This window comes from Ruditapes philippinarum, unplaced genomic scaffold, assembly GCF_026571515.1.
Source record: "Ruditapes philippinarum isolate M1 unplaced genomic scaffold, ASM2657151v2 ctg104_1_1_1_1, whole genome shotgun sequence".
NCBI lineage: Eukaryota > Metazoa > Mollusca > Bivalvia > Venerida > Veneridae > Ruditapes > Ruditapes philippinarum.
Window position 1 is genome coordinate 90,540 of NW_026855603.1, and position 23,339 is coordinate 113,878.

General features: G+C 33.8%; 2 long non-coding RNA genes across 2 annotated transcripts; both read left to right on the forward strand.

The window, feature by feature from the left end:
- The first annotated feature begins 36 nt into the window (after nucleotides 1-36).
- Nucleotides 37-5,790, forward strand: LOC132743853 (uncharacterized). Its single transcript, XR_009627626.1, has 3 exons — nucleotides 37-242; nucleotides 3,774-3,828; nucleotides 5,550-5,790. It is a non-coding gene; the product is annotated as an uncharacterized LOC132743853 (long non-coding RNA).
- Nucleotides 5,791-17,144: 11,354 nt separating this feature from the next.
- LOC132743854 (uncharacterized) lies at nucleotides 17,145-22,011 on the forward strand. The gene is made up of 2 exons (XR_009627627.1): nucleotides 17,145-18,234; nucleotides 21,955-22,011. It is a non-coding gene; the product is annotated as an uncharacterized LOC132743854 (long non-coding RNA).
- Nucleotides 22,012-23,339: the final 1,328 nt, after the last annotated feature.

A 23,339-nucleotide genomic window follows, 5' to 3' on the forward strand; every position in this document is an offset into this window, starting at 1 on the left:
TTGTTCGATTAAATTACTGAATAAAAATCTTGAACAAGTCAGGAATCAAGTTTATTGAACTTGAAATTAGGTCAATTGTTGACTTTCCAAAAATAATGTGGTGGAAATACTCTTACATCCCAGTGCCTAAAAAAGCTGGTATACCGTATCTTGGATTTATAATTAGTTCTATTGTTCTCGGAGTCACTGGTGGGCTATTAGTTGATGTGATAGGTAATTGGGATACCTATTTTCATCTGGATGTAAGGAATGTTTACCATGTTTTACGATTTTCTACTTTCAGTTTACTTAACTTATTGATTTTTCACTGATTTTTGTGGATCACTTCTCCGTCGTCTGTCCGCCTGTCTTTCCGTCCGTAACAAAACTTGTCAAAACGGGCAGCACGAAATATACCCACACATTGCCCAAATACACACAAATATTTCACAAATATACTAAAACTATGAATTACAATACTGTATAGAAGGGAATATCTAGCTCTTGGGTAACTGTTTAGCGGAAACTTGGCAGAGCCTCCTTACCGCCCTAAACAGTTACCCTCGAGCGAGATATTCTGGTCTGTACCGGCAGCCAGTGTAAGATTCTTATAATCTTAGTGAAAGTGTATATTCCCTTCTGTACCAATAGCCGGTGTTTGATTCTTTTTCTTGCATATTACATATCAATTATTTTCGGAACAGAAATTATGAAAACTGATATTCTCATTACGCACTTTTTTCTAAGCGTATGAACTTACAACTTCATTCATAATGGAAAAATGATGTCATCCTAAGAACGCGATTCATTCATAAAAGATGCGCATCAATGAAGTCATTTAAAGTACGCGACTTGTCTTATATATGGCAATTTGGGGTGTATAACATAGTTTTCTAGCACCCAGTGTAAACGGTAGATTATCCTACCTGAGATGCAAGAAAATATCAAACATACATGTACATTTTTTTGTGTACCCAATTATACATTTTCCTATCATTGTGTTTTGAACCAAAATATACCCAAATACAGTATACTCCATTAAAAGGATATTAAATTTTTAAAAAATGATAATAAGATGGACAGTTGTGTAAAGATTTCCTTAAAATTTAAATGTAGACAACAAATATCATCATATCTTTTTCTTAAATTGCAAGTATATTAATAAACGAACCTATAGATAAGCAAGTGTCTTGCAACATCTGAACTGCCCATTTCAACGGAATGAATGAAAGTTATAGTCGGCTAAGTCATATTATTTTGCAAATATTAATTCATTTTCTCATAATAATCTGTATTTTATACAAACAAAAATGAATATTGATACATTTGAGTATAATTGGATATTTCGAGCTTCCATAACAATATGTCCAGCGATTTTTCTCACTTAATTGGAAAGAGGACTTAGCCTCTTCATGGCTCTTGATGTTGGGAAAAATTATCGCTTAAATTGCTGATTTGGGAAGTAAAAAAGCTGGTTTAAGTTCAGATTTTTGGGAAAACTGCATGATTTTAAAGAAAATTTCAATTCAGTGGGATTTTCTTTGGAGCAACTGGTGCCTCAGATAAAAATGAAAACCCTGCTTGTCTCGTTATGCATCTTATCAACATTTTTTGGTTAGAGTTTTTGCCCTTTAATAATTTTAAAATTTGTACGGACTACTCCTCTAATACCACATACGCAATTTCAATGAATCTTTACAGGATTGATCGGTAGCTCAAGTTCTTGTACATATTACACAGGTTTTAAGGTTGCATGAGGGGACACATGTGATCACTATACAGATCCCTCTTGCTGTAACATGGTAATGAATATATGGATTTATAATCTTCATACTTAAACAAATCATCATTTTGGATAAGGTTGAACTGACCGTGACCTCTAAATGACCTTGATTGTGAAGGTCAAATTATTGAATTTTGGTTGCAGATTCGATTTATACTTAGGATAAAACAAGACTTGCTACCAAACAAACATGTCCAATAATTCATATGAGACCTTGACCTTTAATTGACCGTTAGGTCAAATTATTGCAATTCGCTTATTTTATCCTTTAACTAAGACATTTGGACCATGTACACAGTTTAAGATATAAAATTGAACTTTGATAACAGCTGACCTAGATTTTGACTTTGTGACCTACTTTCTTGTCCAGATGTACAGCTATGAAATTTGGACAAAGAGCAGTTTTAGATGTAAAGTTGAATTTTTCATGAATCATGACCCTACAAAAGTACATGTAGGGTAAAGAATGGCCCCACCTTGGGGTTAATTAGTGTCCGAAACATGACTAAAATATAACTTTTCTTGGCCAAGTTTTGTGAATAGTCCCTTATTGAAAAATTAGTTTTGATTACTCAAACAAATTTTTATTAAGGCATGTCAATTATCCTGCATTTGTGGTCTGTAGCATTCCTAGATGGTCCACTGTTATGTCAGAAAATTGTGTGGAACACCTCAATAATGCAAAAATAGTCTGCCTTTGGTTAGAATTTTAGATAAAGAGAGAGCATTCATCAATATCCAGAAGAGTGGTTCATCTAGAGTTAATTAAAAAAAATTTAGGGCTGAGCTTTAAATGAATTGATTAGTTTGTTTATTCATAAGTAAAATGGAGCAGTGTCATTATAAACATGATAAATATGTATATTCCTCCTGTGTTAAGTTATTTATGATTGTTACTACTTTGCAGGAGATAGTATTTAAAAGATCTGTATAATAAACTTATAAAGCAGCATTTTGTTTAGAGCCAGCTTCTGTCATTAAATAGAAAAGATATACATGTAGATGCATGGTCCATATTTTTCTGTTGATCAATATTTGATCATTTTCATTTGACTAACTAATATTAAATGTCTAGAAATCATAAAAAAAATCACCCAAAACAAATACAGAAGCAGATTGATGTATTTATGCTTTTAACTATGCTTACTAGTATGTTACATGATGAGAAAACAAATCCTGAAATTGGCATTTTGTGAACAAGACACGTCATAATTATATGAACAGAATAATTATACTTTTTATTGAAATCATTTAAACAGGTGTGATAGTGAATTTATAACAAGTGTTAGTCACTATAGGTAATTATCAATATATCGGTGTATCATTGATATTTGTCATTTTATTTCAATATAATCATAGCCTTTATGCTTTACACTGAATGATTCAGTGTGAATCAATGACTGCCCTAATTTTGTTATAAATTATGAGGTTTTTATTAGCTCACCAGAACCAAAGGTTCAGGGTGAGCTATTAGTATCAAAGGGGGATGCTTCAGCGTCTGTCGTCCGTCGTCATGCGTCAACAATCACCGAATATTGATCTTCTTCTCAGAAACTGCTGGGCATTTTACCTCAAATTTGGTCTGTAGCATCCTTGTGACAGTCACACTTAAATTTGCTCATGTCATTTCAATTGGCCCCTTTTAGAGGTCAACAGTGCTAAAAATAGAAAAACCTTTAAACATCTTCTTCTACAGAACCAATTCATGGATGATCATTAAACTTTGTCTGTAGCATTCTTGGGTAGTCTTTTATCCAGTTTGCTCATATTGATTTAGCTAAAGCTAAAAACAGAAATAACTTTAAACGTCTCTTTCTACAGAACTAATTAATGGATGATCACCAAATTTTGTTTGTATCTCTATCTCTTGTTTGTATCATAATCACTTCAGACAGGAGTCACACCCCAAATCTTGTTTTAAATAAATGATTGCTATGTTTGAAATAATTATTACAATGAAAAAAAAATACAACAAAAAAATAATTTATTCCTTTTTCACATATATTTTCAGAAAATTGAATTTCAATCCGGTCTGGTAGAGGAGGAAAGAAGTAGGCAATAAGAAGGTATGTAAGTTTAATGCTCTGATATTCAAAGTGTATCATTATCCACAATTTAATTCAAATTCTTCCAAATCAACGTGATAGAAATCATATATATATATATATGAACCTATACTTGCCATTATCCCTATGACATGAACAGATTCAAATGGAGTCTGCAATTGACATTTAAGTTTTTTGTTTTCATTGCTTCCAAGAGATCACATCTTTTTCCAATTTTTTTAAAATGTCTAGGCAAGACCTAAGGGGCATGAAATAAGTTGCACTTTTACAATATATATCTCATGAACAGAATCAAACCAATTTTCATTTAATTTTGTAGTTTTCACAATGCTTATGAGGGGATTTCCCTTTTTCTGGATTTTTAGGTCTATAAACTGTTTTAGTGTTATACGATAGTTAGGTCAAAATATGGGATAAAATTTGTCACAGTGATTGAAACTAGGGTGAACCTCGACAACAAAAATTATTTAAATTATAGCGCTGGAGTCAAAATTGACCCCACTCCAGGGAACATAGATTTTCCTTAAATGTAACTTCTCATAGCAACAAGTGACTTTCCATTATAACCATTGACTCTTGTAACAACCATTGACTTTCCATAGCAGCCAGACATTTCAAAAGCAGTCATTGACTTTCCATAGCAACCAGTGACTCCAATAGCAACCAGTATCTTTCCATAGCAACCAGTGCCTTTCAATAGCAACCAGTGACTTCCTTAGCAACCATTGATTTTCCATAGCAACCAGTGAGTTTCCATAGCAACCATTGATTTCCTTAGCACCCAGTGACTTTCTTTTGCAACATAGACTTCTGTAGCAACCAGTGACTTCCCATAGCAACCACAGACTTCTTTTACATTAAAGGACTTGCCATAGCAACCATTAACTTTCCATAGCAACTAGTGCCTTTCCATGGTAACAAATGACTTTCTATAGCAACCAGTAAGCAATATCGCAACCATTGACTTTCCATAGCAACCAGTGACTTTCCATAACAACCATAGCCTTCCATAGCAACCAGTGACTTTCTATAGAAACAATAGACTTCTCAAACCCTGAATGACTTGCCATAGCAACCATTAACTTTCCATAGCAACTAGTGCCTTTCCATGGCAACCATTGAATTCCCATAGCAACCAGTATCCAGTATTGCAACAAGTGTCTTTCTATAGCAACCATTGACTTTCATAGCAACCAGTAACTTTCCATAGCAACAATATAATTCTTTAATCTACAGACTTGTCATAGCAACCATTAACTTTCCATAGCAGCTACATGTAGTGCCTTTCCAAACAACCATTTACTTCCATAGCAACAAGTGACTCTTCATAGCAACCCTAGACATCAATGACAACCAGTAAATTCCTAAAGCAACCACTGACTATCATAGCAGCCATTTACTTCCTTAGCAACCCATGACATCCATAGCAACCAGTGACACTTTCCATAGTTACCAGTGACTCACATAGCAACCATAGATTACTTTAGCACCCAGTGACTTTCCATAACATCCACTAACTTGCTATAGCAACACTGGTTGTCCTGATTACCTAAGCATTGTTGTCCATTGTTACTACACATTGACTTATTTCATTATCATCAGGTCAAATGTCAAGGTCGTAATGAAAATAGCTTCTAGACTAAATAGTAGATTATATATTCGTATGTTTATTTGTATGGTTGCAGAAAATTAACCAAGCTTTCCTTTTTCTTTTTATTCAGATCATTGCAAGGAAAACATCAACTATGGATGAATGGATGGAGAATGAAGTGTGAAATTAAGTTTTAGACTTATCTTCATTGAACTTTGACTTATAGTGGGCATTGTTTTATACATTGGTTTGAAGTTTTAAAATGTAAATATCTGTAAATATTTGACTGGAACAGTGTGATAATTTGTTAATTGACAGGAGCAAGGAGAAATTATATGCACATAATGTTCTAATAAATAGAATTAATATTTTGTATTTGTGAATATTTTATTTTAATGAGATAGAAATAAGAAAATGTATGAAAACAACAAATGTAAGATTTGTGTTATTTTAGCTCACCAGAGCAGTCAATATCCACTGAGCTATTGCGATCAATCACTGTCTCTGTTTGTTTGTCTGTCTGTCTGGCTGGCTATTGCCCATACTTGTGTAGACAAATACTTGTGTAAACAATATCTCTTAAACCTTTGTGTCAATAATATATTATCAAAGTTTCATTCCATTCCATGCAGATCACAGGAAAAGAATTTAAAAATTTGTTCTCATCAAAAACTGTTGGTTCAAATCAATTTAATTAGGTTAAAAGCTGGCTTCTGGCAAATGCGATCTTATTACCCTATATGTGTAAAGGGAAAACTTCGCAATTATTGTTTATAAAAAAAATGTTTATTTAGCAAAATTTAGGTGGCCAACTATCAATGATGAATCTTGTTAATACAATTTAATTATGTCCCCCAAATTTTTTGGGATATGTATTATTTTTGCATTTGCTGTCTGTCCGTCCAAGCAAACATTTTGGGTTTAGGGGCTTTATAACGGTAAAGAGAGCAATAAGTTCATTATGTGATCAAAGTGTTTATGGGCTAGTAGCCCTTAAGCAGACAAAAGAAATTAACAAAGAAAATAGCCCCTAAACCCAAAATGTTGGAATGTCTGTCCGTTTTAAGCTTGTCTGGCAACTTTAAGTTTGTCTGACCTTCACAGGTCAAACTACTGGTTGGATTTCAACCAAACTTTACAGGAGTGATCAGTACAATCCCTTGTTGTGCACATCACTGGCATGTTCCGCTTCACTGCACAAAATGGCAGTCAGAGGAAAATCTTGTCCGGCCTTCACAGGTCAAACTACTGGTAGGATTTCAACCAAACTTTACAGGAGTGATCAGTACCATCCCTAGCTGTGCACATCACCAGCATCCTTCTAGTTATACCCTTGTACAACAAAGTTGTAAGGGTGGTATACTGGAATCAGCTTGTCTATCCGGCCGTCCGTTCAAGGTCAAGGTCACAGGGGCCTTGACTAAAAAAAGCTTGTCTGCCCAATAACTTAAGATTCCTTTGACCCACTGTCTTCATATTTGGCATGGTTGTTAGTCATGATTTGTAGATGAACCTTATTGATTTTGAAGTCACTGGGTCAAAGTTCAAGGTCACAGGGGCCTTGACTAAAAAAAGCTTGTCCGTCCGATAACTTAAGATTCCTTTGACCCATAGTCTTCATATTTGGCATGGAGGTTAGTCAAGATTAGCAGATGACCCCTATAGACTTTGAGGTCACTGGGCCAAAGGTCTAGGTCACAGGGCCTAAAGTTCAAAAAGCTTGTCCACTCAATTGCTTAAGATTGCTTCAGTCAACAGTATTCATATTTGGCATTGAGGTTGGTTATGATTAATAGATGACCCCAATGATTTTGAAGTCACTAGGTCATAGGTCAAGGTCAAAGGGCCTTGACTAAAAAAAGGCTTGTCCGCCCAATAACTTAAGAATCCTATGACCCACAGACTTTATATTTGGCATGGAGGTTAATCGTGATAATTAGATGACCACTATTAATATTGATTAACTTAACTTCAAAAAGTTTGTCCGCCCAATAACTTAAGAATCCCCGGGAGATGCTTTGGTAGTTTGGCGCGGAGGAAGGTATTCTAGTACTGGTGTAACTCTCCAGGAAAGATGGTTAGGAAACTACCTGCCGATATGACTGAAATACTGTTGGAAAAAGGCGTAAAATGAAACAAACAAACAAACTTTGACCAACAGTCTTCATATTTAGCATGGAGATCATGACCATTAAGTGACCCCTATTGAATTTGCGGCTACTGGGTCAAAGGTCATTGTCCCAAGGGCCTTGACTATAAAAAGCTTGTCTGCTCAATTTCTTAAGAATGCTTTGGTCAACGGTCTTCATATAGGGCATTGAGGTTGTTTATGACTAGTAGATGACCCCTATTGATTTTTTGAAGACTGTGTCAAAGGTCAAGGTCACGGGCTTTTACAAGAATGCCTGTCTGCAGTGTATTGATTTTGACATTTTACGCATTTAGAATACATAACTTAGCAATGCACTGGCTTACTTACCTCAGATTTGGCAGGGAGGTTGATTCTGACAAAGTGGTATGCGTGGGTATTCACGCCAAGACAGTGGCAGTTCTAGATAAAATAGGTAAATACATGATTGCTTTGAGGTAATATGTATTGCAGTATGAATCAATGATATTTTTTTAGCTCAACTTTTTCTCAAAGGCAAAGAAAAGTTATTGTCACAATCATGGTGGCGTTCCCGTTGCCTCGCATGTTGCCATTGCCATCCACAAACTTTAACAGTCATCATAATTTTTATACGCCAGAGTTTAAAAACGGGTTGTATTATAGTTTCCTACGGGTGGGTGTGTGAGCGCGTCCAATATGTGTCCATAGCATAGCTCCTACATGCATGGAGGAATTCTAATGAAACTCAATACATATGTTCACCATTATGAGAAGCTGTGTCGCACACATGAACCATGTCAAAGGTCTAGGTCATACATAGAGGTCAATAGGTCATTGAAATAAACATTTGTCCGGAGGTCACTAAAATTGATAAAATATAGAGATTTTGTCCAGAGCATATTTCCTACATATATTATAGGGATTCAAATGAAACTTCATACAAATATTCTACTATATGAGAAGCAGTGTTATGCGCATGGAATAGGTCTCTATGTCAAAGGTCAAATTCACACTTAACCTAGAGGTCATAGAAAAACACTTGCCCAGAGCAACGTCTGTAGACATGTAAACAGAGATTTCAATATTACTTGTCAGAAATGTTCACCAATATAAGGCAGTGTCCTGTGCAAAATTTATGTCGTGGCTAAGGTCAAGGTCAAACATAGGTGTCAAAGTTCAGATTAAAATATGAAAATGTGTATTTCGAACTATTTAGTTATCATTTATTGAGACATTGAAACACAAATGGTCATTGTCATGACTACTGGTGTGAAAAATGTGATTTAGGTTAATATATCCAGTGTGAAAAATCTGGAAACAAAGTGATCCTTCGGAAGCATTAATCACAACAAAATTACATGAAAATTACAGACCCAGGTTTTATTGAGTCTGTACATGTTGTTTATTTTGAACTAAAATAACTTAATTATAAGGTTGAATGAATTTGACCTTTTTAAAAACTCTTTTTCATTGGTGGATTTTAATTTATGCATTACGTAGGCAGTAAACAACTTTCTATTGGTCGCCTATATTTTTGGCGGTAAACTTTTTTGTCTCTTGCGCTTCTGCCTTTTTGGTTCATTCTGTATTCGTTTGACAAGAAGATCACATGTTGAAAATTCTATTTTACACAAATTTTACAGAATTGTTCCACATATGTTGGTATTTTATTTGATTTATGGACTTGTGTATTATTCATCAGGATTTTATAGTGCATACCAAGAGGAGTTTTCGTATTCAGTAAATATAATATTTCGTTGAATACGAATAAACTTTATTTCGGTACTTCGTGCCGCGTAAGCTGTTTGTATTTTGGGACTAACATGGCGTCCAAGGAACTGGAGAAGAAAAAAATATTACCTTCTAGAGGTAAAAGAGTGGACTATAAATTGTTAAATGACGGATTCGGAGATGAAGACCAGGAATCCTTCTGGACAGAGGAACACATGGAAGATATTAAATTGTTTTCCGAGGAAACTACACAAGCGACCTTGTTGCCAACTTCCGCTTCCGCTAAAAATGTCAGTTTTCACGAGGATGATGAATTTTCTGGGGATACAGACTTGAATAGAAAAAGTCGTCAGACTGATTCTGGTATCATTCAGATGAAGAAGGAGCTGAGCGCCTTACAACAAGAAGAACGTGTTCTTAAGGAACAGTTATCCGAAGCAGACGTATTGAGAAAACAAATTGAACAGAAGAAACAGGACGTTAAAAAATTAAGAGGTGAGATCGTACGAGGTATCAATTTGTATTCTAGTAAAAAACCAGTTATTGATGATTCAAGTAAAAATGTAGATATTGAGCATGTTACGCTTAATGACTTGAGAAAAAACACAGATCTACGAAGGAAAGCAAAGTCGAAAATTAGTAAAATTGGTTTGGATATTTTTTCTCATTCAGATTCAGACACTTGCAGTGATGAAAGTTTGAATAAGATATCAAAGAATATGAAGAAAAAGGTGTCTAATTGTTTAAGTTCATCAGAAGATTCTGATGTTGATACTTTTCATTATTCTAAGAATAAAATTAGGTCTGGTATTTTGGCTAAGGCTGGGGATAAAGTAGTCAGTAGACAACAATATCCTCAATCCAGTCTAAGATTTGAATATGTCACTAGCTCAATTACATTTGACAAATTAGAATGGAATTTGTTTGTTGCAGGGGAATTAGAAATTATTTCATCCCCGTCTATGCAAGCTTCTGAACGTAAGGCTAGACTTGAGTTATTAAAGAAACTTATGTATCTTTGTTCTTCCTATGACTTTGTAGTTGTTAAGAATTTGTATGCAGCTGTTTTAAGAGAGATTGAACTAGGCCATCTTAAATGGGGAGATTCGTATCAATATGTTGAATCGGCAATTTTATCTAGTCATGTGAGTAATGTTAACAAAAAATCAATGAATGTTCGTCATAAGACTGAAAAAAGTAGATCAGATACTAGTGTTACTACAGAAAGAGTTTGGTTCTGTAGTCAATTTCAAAGAAATAAATGTCAGCAAAAAGCGCCTCATATTACTGTTGTTAAGGGCATTGCAAGATTATCTCAACATATCTGTTCATCTTGTTGGATAAAAGATAAGGTCAAGTTGGAACATCCAGAATGTTCAAGTTCATGCCCGTATTCCACACAATTGACTTGTGGATAGATATGATCATCTTAAAAAAAAATGTGACAATTAATGAAAATGTTGTAGATCTATTTTTTTCCAAAATTTTGTAAAACACAGGGTAATAATATTGTTGATTCAGCAGTTATTGAAAATACTATTTGTAAACATTCAGTTAAATGTAACATTTGTAATGTCACTAAAAAAGATTTGATGTTTATTTATGATAAAGTTTTTATTCATGAGAAGGTATGCCAATCTGGTCTTTATAATTATGAAGGTTGCAAAATTCAGGTTAATGATAAAATCAATACTGAATTTATGAGACGTATGTTAGGTACGGATTATAGGGATTTGTTAGTTTGTGATCTTTTGAAATATGGTTTTCCGATGGGTTTTATTGATAAAGGTTTCCATTTTGATCATCTGGATTCTTGGAAATACAAGAATCATTCTGGCGCTAATGATTATCTAAATGATATTAATAATTATTTAGGTAAAGAAAGTGCTGATTCATGTATTATAGGCCCTTTTAAGAAAAATCCCTTTACTTCTGAGTTAAAAATTTCTCCATTGAATTCAGTTCCAAAAAAGGATACTGAAGAAAGAAGGATTATTTTAGATTTAAGTATGCCCAAAGGTCAGGCTGTGAATGGTTTTATTAATAAAGATTGTTATTTGGGTGAACGTGTTGATTTAGTTTTTCCTCGAATTGATGATTTTGTTCATTTAATAAAATCAAAAGGTCAAGGTTGTCTTTTGTTTAAAAAGGATTTGAGAAAAGCTTATAGACAAATCAGTATTTGTCCTAGCAACTATAATCTGGTGGCTTTTAGTTGGAAAAAAACATATTTTTTGTGACACTGTTCTAAGCATGGGGCTTAGATCAGCTGCTCAGATATGTCAAAGGGTTACGAATGCAATAGCCTTTATTATGTATAAGATAGGTTTTTGTATTCTCAATTATCTTGATGATTTAGCAGGGGCTGAAACGAAAAATAATGCTCCTTTTGCATATGATTGTTTAGGACAAATTCTTAGTAAATGTGGTTTTATTGAATCTGTGAATAAAGCTTGTACACCTTCAGAAGTAATGACCTTCTTGGGTGTTCTATTTAATACAAATTCTATGACAATGGAAGTAACACCGGAGCGTTTAATTGAAATCAAAAATTTAATTAAAGTATGGTTAATTAAAACAGAGGCAACGCTAAGAGAAATACAGTCTCTTATTGGTAAATTAAATTTTGTGGCTTCTTGTGTGCGGTCAAGCAGAATTTTTATAAGTAGACTCATAAATTGGCTTAAAGAATTGTATAATTATCTTCCTCATGTTTATGTTATAATTCCATCAGAAGTTAAAAAAAGATATTTTATGGTGGCATAAATTTTTACAAGAATATAATGGAGTGTCTATTTTGATATATGAAAATTGGTCAAGACCTGATGCAATTTTTTCGACGGATTCCTGTCTTACAGGCTGTGGTGGTTTTTTCAAAGGGAAGTATTTTCACTCAAATTTCCCTGATAACATACTAGGTCAAAATTACTCAATAGCTGTTCTCGAGTTACTTGGTATTATTCTGGCCCTAAGACTGTGGTCTCCTGAATTCAAGGGTAAGAAAATAATTGTTAATTGTGATAATGAGGTTGTTTGTTCAGTTTTAAATTCTGGCAAAGCTAGATGCCCTATTTTGCAAGATGGTTTAAGAGAATTTTGTTTTTTTTGACGGCCAAAGCTGAATGTGAGATAAGAGCTGTACATTTATCTAGTACGGACAATCGTATATCTGATTGCTTATCTCGTTGGTATCAACACAAAAAATTTCAAGATGAATTTTTTCGGTTAACATCTGGTTTTCATTTAGATCATTATGAGGTGTTACAGCAAGATTTTGCTTTTGTTAATGACTGGTAATTCTTTTTGTCTCTGGTTTATTTTGCAGATCTGCAATTGAAGACTCTCAAGACAGATTTAAAACTGTCTAATATTTCAGCATATGCAGAAAATAGTAGAAAAAATTTAAAAATTCAATGGAATCATTTATATTATTTTGTTTGTATTTCAATTTCTGTTATTTACCTGCTTCAACTGAAACAATTCAGTTATATTCCCAATTTCTTAGTAGATCTTTTAAATCTGTGGCTAGTATTCGAAATTATTTAAGTGGTTGTAAGAACTGTTCATCAGTTATTGGGTTATAATTTGAATGAAATGAATACGTTTTGATAAATTTCACTCTTCGTGGAATTTCCCCGATTGAAATGTCATTGTGTAAAACAAGCTCAACCTATAACTCCTTTTATTCTTTCTAAGATTTACTTGACGTTGAAATTTTAAAGATCCAGAAAACTTAGTTTTTTGGTGTTTATTTTTATTTGCATTTTTTCTGTGGCACGAAAGTCAAATTAGTTCCAACTACACTTAAAGATTTAATTAATCATAAATGTTTGATTAGGTCTGATGTTACTCGTTTTCATGGTGACTTAATATTTACTATGAATTGGACCAAAACAATTCAGTTTGGAGAAACGTCTTTTACAGACTCCTCTATTAAAGTTACCAGGCTCTTGTTTGTGTCCGGTTACTGCATATGATAACATGTTAAAGGTCATTCCTGGGAAATCTGCAGATGCTTTATTTCTTTTACCTAATGGTAAAACCGGTAACTTATTATTTATTTCAAAATAAATTGCGTCAGGTTTTAAATGATCTTGGGTTTGACTCATCATTATATTCCTCTCATTCATTTAGGCGTGGTTTTGCTACCTTGCCTTTAAGAATAATATTAGTTTCAGATGAAATTCAAATTCTTGGAGATTGGCATTCTGACGTTTATAAACGTTATATTTCACTATATATTGAAGATAAGTGTAAAATTATGAAGGATATTTCTCATGTTTTTTATGTTTGATTTAAATATAGTCTTTAATAAAACTGTTCTTTGTATGTTTTCAGAACATGTAGCTCATCCACCAAGTGTACAATTGTCTCAGACTCCATTGCCAAAAATGTGTCAGGTATTTGGGATACTCAAATAACAGCCTTTCCTGGAATTTAATATTTCAAGGTTAAGTTTTCGTATTTCACAAGGTCAAGTTGATCTTAGATCTGCTTATGTCATATTACATGTTGGTACCAACGATGTAACTGGCCCTCGTTCAGAAGATGAGATTATCTCATCTTTTAACGATTTGATTTCCAATGTTCGTCAACAATCTTCTGGAAGCATTATTGTATCTGCAATTATTCCACGCCCTATAGATTTTGATACTACTGGTAATAGAGTTAAAAATTTAAAACAATAAATTGGTTCTACTATGCAAATCTAGAAAATGTTATTTTCATTAGAACTTTCAAACCTTTCTTAAATGTGGCTTGCCCCGTCGTGAGTATTATGCTATAAAAGACGGTGGGTTTACATCTTAATCTAGAAGGTACAAGGCGTTTGAAAGAATTTTTCATTAATACCATTGCTCACTTAAAAGTAATTACATCTTAGTGTTGGATGAGCGCTACATGTTTACTGCAAGTTTCAAATATTTGTATTTCTAGACAGCTTGTTAAGTAAATATGTAATTCGTAATTATTATAATCTTTAGAATATACATTCGTAAGATAGTGTCATGTTCTAATGTCATTATGTCTTTGCTTGAGGCAACTTGGTTACTCAAGAAAGATTAAATCTTACAAACTGGCAAATGGCTAGTATTGAAGATTACTTTCTACTAAGGAGGTTAAAAGAATGCCTCTTAGTGTTTTTGTTATTGTGTATACACTTGTTCTAGAGTGTTTCAGGATATTGAATTTAATGTTTTATATTCAAATATATGCATTAGTTGATATATGTACTTTATGCCTTTGCTTGAGACACACTGTTTCTCAAGAAAGGCTCAGTCTCGTAAGCTGGTAATGACCAGACTTGGAGATTATGCTACTAAGGAGGTGGTATGAAAGCCTCTTAGTAGATTTGTATGTATCTGAACTTATATTTGCTGATGTTTTGTATTTGTAATGTTTTTTGTTTGTATTTTTCATGGCCATGGGTGCGGCTGGATTATGAATATTACTTCTGTAATGATTAATGGATTGTCATGTGGATAGACAAAGACATTTTGATTGAGTTTCATGATGAAACAATTTCTATTTGTATTGAATAATATAATCATTTAATATGAATGTGAAACATGTGATCTCGAATTACCTAATAATATGATATCAAGATCAAAATTTCTCTTGTGTTTTCTTTTAAATGATAACTTATAATTTTGTTTATTTTGAACTAAAATAACTTAATTATAAGGTTGAATGAATTTGACCTTTTTAAAAACTCTTTTTCATTGGTGGATTTTAACTGGAACTGAATTCAATGGAGAAATTTTTAACTCAGAAGTAAAGGGATTTTTCTTAAAAGGGCCTATAATACATGAATCAGCACTTTCTTTACCTAAATAATTATTAATATCATTTGGATAATCATTAGCGCCAGAATGATTCTTGTACTTCCAAGAATCCAAATGATCAAAATGGAAACCTTTATCAATAAAACCAATCGGAAAACCATATTTCAAAAGATCACAAACTAACAAATCCCTATAATCCGTACCTAACATACGTCTCATAAATTCAGTATTGATTTTATCATTAACCTGAATTTTGCAACCTTCATAATTATAAAGACCAGATTGGCATACCTTCTCATGAATAAAAACTTTATCATAAATAAACATCAAATCTTTTTTAGTGACATTACAAATGTTACATTTAACTGAATGTTTACAAATAGTATTTTCAATAACTGCTGAATCAACAATATTATTACCCTGTGTTTTACAAAATTTTGGAAAAAATAGATCTACAACATTTTCATTAATTGTCACATTTTTTTTAAGATGATCATATCTATCCACAAGTCAATTTGTGGAATACGGGCATGAACTTGAACATTCTGGATGTTCCAACTTGACCTTATCTTTTATCCAACAAGATGCACAGATATGTTGAGATAATCTTGCAATGCCCTTAACAACAGTAATATGAGGCGCTTTTTGCTGACATTTATTTCTTTGAAATTGACTACAGAACCAAACTCTTTCTGTAGTAACACTAGTATCTGATCTACTTTTTTCAGTCTTATGACGAACATTCATTGATTTTTTGTTAACATTACTCACATGACTAGATAAAATTGCCGATTCAACATATTGATACGAATCTCCCCATTTAAGATGGCCTAGTTCAATCTCTCTTAAAACAGCTGCATACAAATTCTTAACAACTACAAAGTCATAGGAAGAACAAAGATACATAAGTTTCTTTAATAACTCAAGTCTAGCCTTACGTTCAGAAGCTTGCATAGACGGGGATGAAATAATTTCTAATTCCCCTGCAACAAACAAATTCCATTCTAATTTGTCAAATGTAATTGAGCTAGTGACATATTCAAATCTTAGACTGGATTGAGGATATTGTTGTCTACTGACTACTTTATCCCCAGCCTTAGCCAAAATACCAGACCTAATTTTATTCTTAGAATAATGAAAAGTATCAACATCAGAATCTTCTGATGAACTTAAACAATTAGACACCTTTTTCTTCATATTCTTTGATATCTTATTCAAACTTTCATCACTGCAAGTGTCTGAATCTGAATGAGAAAAAATATCCAAACCAATTTTACTAATTTTCGACTTTGCTTTCCTTCGTAGATCTGTGTTTTTTCTCAAGTCATTAAGCGTAACATGCTCAATATCTACATTTTTACTTGAATCATCAATAACTGGTTTTTTTTACTAGAATACAAATTGATACCTCGTACGATCTCACCTCTTAATTTTTTAACGTCCTGTTTCTTCTGTTCAATTTGTTTTCTCAATACGTCTGCTTCGGATAACTGTTCCTTAAGAACACGTTCTTCTTGTTGTAAGGCGCTCAGCTCCTTCTTCATCTGAATGATACCAGAAAATCAGTCTGACGACTTTTTCTATTCAAGTCTGTATCCCCAGAAAATTCATCATCCTCGTGAAAACTGACATTTTTAGCGGAAGCGGAAGTTGGCAACAAGGTCGCTTGTGTAGTTTCCTCGGAAAACAATTTAATATCTTCCATGTGTTCCTCTGTCCAGAAGGATTCCTGGTCTTCATCTCCGAATCCGTCATTTAACAATTTATAGTCCACTCTTTTACCTCTAGAAGGTAATATTTTTTTCTTCTCCAGTTCCTTGGACGCCATGTTAGTCCCAAAATACAAACAGCTTACGCGGCACGAAGTACCGAAATAAAGTTTATTCGTATTCAACGAAATATTATTTACTGAATACGAAAACTCCTCTTGGTATGCACTATAAAATCCTGATGAATAATACACCAGTCCATAAATCAAATAAAATACCAACATATGTGGAACAATTCTGTAAAATAACTTTCAATAAATTTGTGTAAAATAGAATTTTCAACATGTGATCTTCTTGTCAAACGAATACACAAATGGTCATTGTCATGACTACTGGTGTGAAAAATGTGATTTAGGTTAATATATCCAGTGTGAAAAATCTGGAAACAAAGTGATCCCTCGGAAGCATTAATCACAACAAAATTACATGAAAATTACAGACCCAGGTTTTATTGAGTCTGTACATGAGGGATAATGAAGAAGTGCAACATCCCTCACGTCCCCTAGCATTGGCTTGAGCAGTACTCAATTCTCAACACTTAATTGTGCTGGCATCACTATAGGTCACTAAAGATGATAGTCAAGGTCACTAAAGATAATGAAATATGAAGATTTTGTCCAGAGCATATCTCCTACATATATGGAGGGATTCTAATTAAACTTCATACAAATGTTCACCACTTTGAAAAGCTGTTCATGCATACATGTTTGAACTAGGTATCCAGGTCTAAGGTCAAGGTCACACTTAGAGGCCATTGAAAAACGCTTTAAGTATCTACTTCCAACTTCAAATATATATATATTTCTTATCATTACACACATGTTTTGTGACAAGGTTCATAACTCTAGTGTGACTATTTCCAAAATTATTCCCCCTTGAACTTGGAATTTATGTTAAAAAATGTTATTTTTTACTGTAACTTCTTGTCATATGGATAAGAGTTATAAAATGCAAGACCCTGTATTCCCAGAATTTATTTCTCCATTTAATTTTTGAACTGTGTTGCTTTTAATAGCAGTAGGCCTACCAGAAAATGTAAAAACCGTGATATCGTAGAACCCGTGATATAGGAACCGAGTATACTCGTCTCAGAGCTAGGTATCTGTGCTCACAAAAGTTTTCAGACGGTGGATTCGTTATATTTTTTTCTATTATTGCAGAAAGTGACGTTTCCGCAAATAAGTAGAATCGCCTGAAAAGAATAGTTCTTACCATCTGTCAAATTTGAGAAAAATAATCAAGCACTACTATCAAGGGAGACTACTATTATATAAACAAACAAAATGGAGTTCGACCAAAGAGATCATTTAAGGTTCAAATCTATCAAAGGGTCAGTTTTTGTTGGAACGATTTTAACTGGACTTGGTTTGGCTACGTATTTTGCAATTATCAAGCCATTATTTATTGAACCAGAGAAGTATAGTAAGTGTCAAGAGAGATCACTTTAACTTTCAGTTCTTTTTTTGCTAATTTTTATCTAAAAAAGAACTTAAGTAAGTTTGTGCAAAATCATTTTACCATGGACGGACTTTGAAATATAAGGTACCACATAAATTAAATTGTAATCTAGCATTACTTAGCCATTAAATACATGAAAAATTTAATTAAAATTAAACACTTATTTTCTTTCAAAAATGGTTCTCAATGATACATAAAATGACCAATGATAAAAGAATGAAAGTTGGTCCTACTGGGGTTTGAACACACAACCCTCAGTTTCAATAAGTTGACAGCATTTGTGAACTTGTCATTTGACTTACTTTGGGATGTTCATACCTTAATAAGAACCTATTTTTTTCACATTAATATAAAATTAGGCAAAACCTATGAATGGGGAAGTCGGTTAAAATAATTGTTCATTTTACATTTTCTGTTTTAAAAGCGTTATTCAGTATTTTATGCACCTCTTACGTTTTACTGAAACTCTACGATGATTATCATTGAGTGGAAAAGTAGTGATTGTTCCGTTATCGGAATACCCCATCTATTATCATTTAGTTTCATTGAAAATTGGGGCTCCCAACAAGTTAATTATGAAACTGAAAATTTCACTGATAGGAATAGAAATCTATATATGTTTTAATTGTCCTTTTAGATATACATGTGTAGTCTAGTATAGCTGGGCAATCCAAAGCCTGTGCCCTGACTTCACAGACCCAGCTTTTGACTTCCCCGCTAAAATACTTTTTTTACACTTTTGCTCTATATAAATAGGTTTTATTAACAGACTAGATAAATACCTTTCTGAATAGAAACATTCCTTTAGTGGTGGTTTGGTCAAAAAGGTCACTGCATTGGGTCAATGTTGTGATCTTGATCCACTTTCTCGATGTTTCTACTCAGGCCTGAAATAATGTACAGATCGAGTGGCACCTGCAAATTTCTCCACCTGTAAAGTTGGAAAGTCGCCATAATGATGACCTATACTGTGTTGGTATGACCTAAAACCCAACCAAAAAAAAATGTTGTTGAATACATCGTAGGTTCTCACCATTCTGTTATTTTGGTCGGAGTTTTTAGCCACATTTGACATGCATTTATGATTAGGATGGCCATACCTTAATAAGAACCTCACATTGTCACTTTGTTCGTGGTCAAGGTATTTTGTTATGTATGTTTGATTGACCTTTATTCACAAATTAAATAATTTCTAATTTTACAGCTAGAAATGGCAACATGCCAATTTACATTTTTTCTGTCAACTTTGTATCATATAACAGTGTTAACAATTTACATGAGTAATTAAAGAGTAATTATAAATTCTTTTTAGATGGACTGAATGAGTGGACTTAATTAATGATATTATAGCTGGAATATCTTCGTTTTTAGTACATGTAAAAAGGCTTTTAAGTATGACTTTTTATGTCCCTGAAGCGAGGCATAATATAATCGCACCGTCTGTTCGTCCGTCTGTCCCACTTCATTTGTGTCCGGACTTGGCACAAATGTCTACCACATCAAGACGATGTGTCGCGTCCAAGAACCATGTTAAGGTCACACTATCATTTTGAAGTTTCACATTATCGCAATTAGAGTAAATATGTACGAGGGTTGTTCAAAAAATTCGTGCACTGCAGTTATTGTCGTGAGAGTTTTTAATAAAACCATATGAATTATATATCAATTGAAGAGGAAATCTGTCTCAAATAAAAAAAACAAAAGAAAAAGCCGGCTAACCGGCGCGTCGTGTAAAAGAATGGTCATTAAGTTACCTTAGTAACGTAATACCGGCGCACAACAAAAATTGGGTTATTTCATTATTGTAATTGTATTAATTATTTGTTGCTTGTAAAGTGGCATTTGCTTTTTATGTTATAATTTGTTTTACTGTCTAAAGAGGAATGATTGATGCAAAGTATTTTGTAGTTTTTATTGTTTTTATGCAACGGACATGTAACATATCCCACCAGTGAACGAATATATTGGACAACCCTCGTCACATAGTCCGGCATTACAGACAGATGTCTGCCTGACCGGTTGTCATCGTCTAACGACTCTCGCCCTTCTACAGAGCCTTTGTGCCATTAAAAAACCAGTCTTCGTAATACGGATCTAGTCCCCGCTTGCCCTTTTAAGTTCTTTGTAGGTATCTGTGTGTGTTTTACCAATATTTGCACAAACTTTAATGATCGTCCATATTTCCAGACGTTTAGCGACTGACATTTTCACGTAATTACAATATTGACGACCTCACACAAATGTTTGTTTACGACTGTTACAATAGGGCAAATGACATCAAATTTTCTAGTGACGGTAGGAATACGTACACATATTTTCCCCTGAATTTAAACGTTTATATGTAGTGTTTAAAGAATACCATGATGCATCAAAGTAATGAACTAACATAATTTTTTGTCGTGAGCCGGTATTACGTTACCAAGGTAACTGTATGACGATTCGTTTTCACGACATGCCGATTACACGTTTTTTTCTGTTGTTTTCTCAATTGAGACAGATCTCCCCTTCAAGTGATATATAATTCATGTTTTTCTATCAATAACTCTCACGACAATAACTGCAGTGCACGAACTTTTTGGACAGCCCTCATACACACATTGTGTCCGGACTGTAACTTTGTCATGCATCAAATGATTTTAAAATAACTAGGCATTAATGTCTACCACATTAAGATGATGTGTTGTGTCCAAGAATTATGTCTCTACCTCACAGCCCTCATACACACATTGTGTCCGGACTGTAACTTTGTCATGCATCAAATGATTTTAAAATAACTAGGCATTAATGTCTACCACATTAAGATGATGTGTTGTGTCCAAGAATTATGTCTCTACCTCAAAGGTCAAGATCACACTTACATTTTGAAGTTTCACATTATTGCAATTAGAATTAATAGGTACACACAATCGTTTCTGGGCTGTAACTTTGTCATGCATGGAAGGATTTTAAAGTAACTTTGCATAAATGTCTACATGATGTGTTGTGTCCAAGAATTACCTCTCTACCTCAAAGGTCAAGGTCACACTACCATTTTGAAGTTCACTTTATCACAATTAGAGTTTATAGGTACATGGAAGGATTTTAAAATAACTAGGTATAAATGTCTACCACATCAAGACGACATGTCCCGACAAAGACCCATGTTCCTACCGTCAAGGTCACACTTATAGTTTGAAGGTACACATTCATTTCTGGACAATAACTTTGTCATGCATGGAAGGATTTTAAAATAACTTGGCACAAATGTCTAAAACATCAAGACAATGTGTCGTGGCTAAGGCTCATGTTCGTGTGAAATAATTTGGCACAAATGTCTAACTCGTAACAACATTTTGTCGCATCCAGGAACCACCTCCCTTCTTCAAAGGTCAAGGTCACACTTATATTTTGAAGGTTTATGCTATCACATTTAGAGATTACAGGTACAATAATACAAAGAACAATATTCAGCAATAATTATTAGTGACTTTCATTCTCTTTTCTTTTCATAATACCTGCATGCTGGGGGCATTTGTGACTTGGGTGAGAGCTCTTGTTATATCTTCTCATTCAGTAAAGTTCTTGAATTATCTTTAACTGTTGAAATTGTCATTATCAACTGCACCAATTGGCAATATGAGAAACTAACTTTGAACATTCCACAGTGGCACTTGTTAATCACTATAGAAATGTTTGTCATTTCAGAAGCAATTCAGGAAGTAACCAGAAAAGGCATTGACCAGAGTAAAATACAGCCAGGAGGTATGCTACTTTCAATCATTACATAAATCATAAAAAAGTGCCATCATTGGTTTCCTTTAAATAAGACAGCTGTGTCCCTGAATATACTATGCTCATCTTTGAATGAAATACTTCAGTTGTAGAAATTACTTGAAATCTAGGAAATTCTAACTCGATATGTAAAATGTGATGAAAGTTATTCACACACTATATTTTGTAAGCTGCATAAATAATTCCCAAATACAGAACATCTTAAATTGGTCCACTTTATTAACAAAGTTTCAGATTTTATTTGAAAAACATGGAGAGATATTGTACTGCTTCTGATGTTAATATCACTGAAGTATTCACATTTTAGTTAAGTTTGTGTGCATGTTCTCAAAAAAAAAAAAAAAAAAAAAAGAAACGGGATTAAAATATGAAAAAACAAGATCAACAAGGAAAGGCGGCGCTCAATGAACGCAACCCCCCATATGACCCAGCAACAAGAACCAATGGCAAGGAGCCCAGGTGGACCCCAAACATAAAAAGGACAGGGCAACGACATGTTAATCATTAAATGATAAATAATTTGTAACTGATTAGGAATTCAAAGAAAATAATAATAGGCCCACAAAGGGGAAGGGGACAGGAGACCGGGGGAAAGGGGGGGGGGGGGGGTAATCAAAGAAATAAAAAAACTAGAGGCAATGGGGAAGATACTTACCGTAGACGAGAAAACAACAAGGGACACAAGCAAAAGTGTCACCAAAACAGTATGAAACAACATAGACATACATCTGAGGAACACAGTGGGGCGCCGCCTTGGAACGGTCAGCAGCATAATAATGACTGCTGGGGAGTTTAAACCGGTTAATGGTGCACCAAACCTCGCTCTTAGCCCCACCATGTTCCTATAAACGAGACAGTGTAAATAAAATGAATCCCCGCCAAGTGAATTTCTAACAGTTGTAATGGTTACAAAAGGTTAAATAAGTAAAACACTAAAATGATCATGTAGAAACATATAAAAGTAAACCCAATGACCATGACAAAAGTACTCAATGTCCTAAAGGAAGACAGAGCAACAAGAAAATCACCTACAAGGGCCCGACGAAGCAAGGCAGAAGACGAACATTAAGACAATTCAGTCCCAAAGGGCTTTACGAACTATCCATCATAGAGTCTACACATTTGCTGTCTATGTTTGTATTACATAATGGGCACTGGTCCTAAATTCTGAGTTACATTTATTACAGAGTTATGCCTCTTTTCTAACTGTCAAGCACTGATTATTCATGCATTTTGTCTTATGGAAAGCTCTTGTTTCATTGACACTATTTATTCATTTTGTGTAAACTGATTTGCAT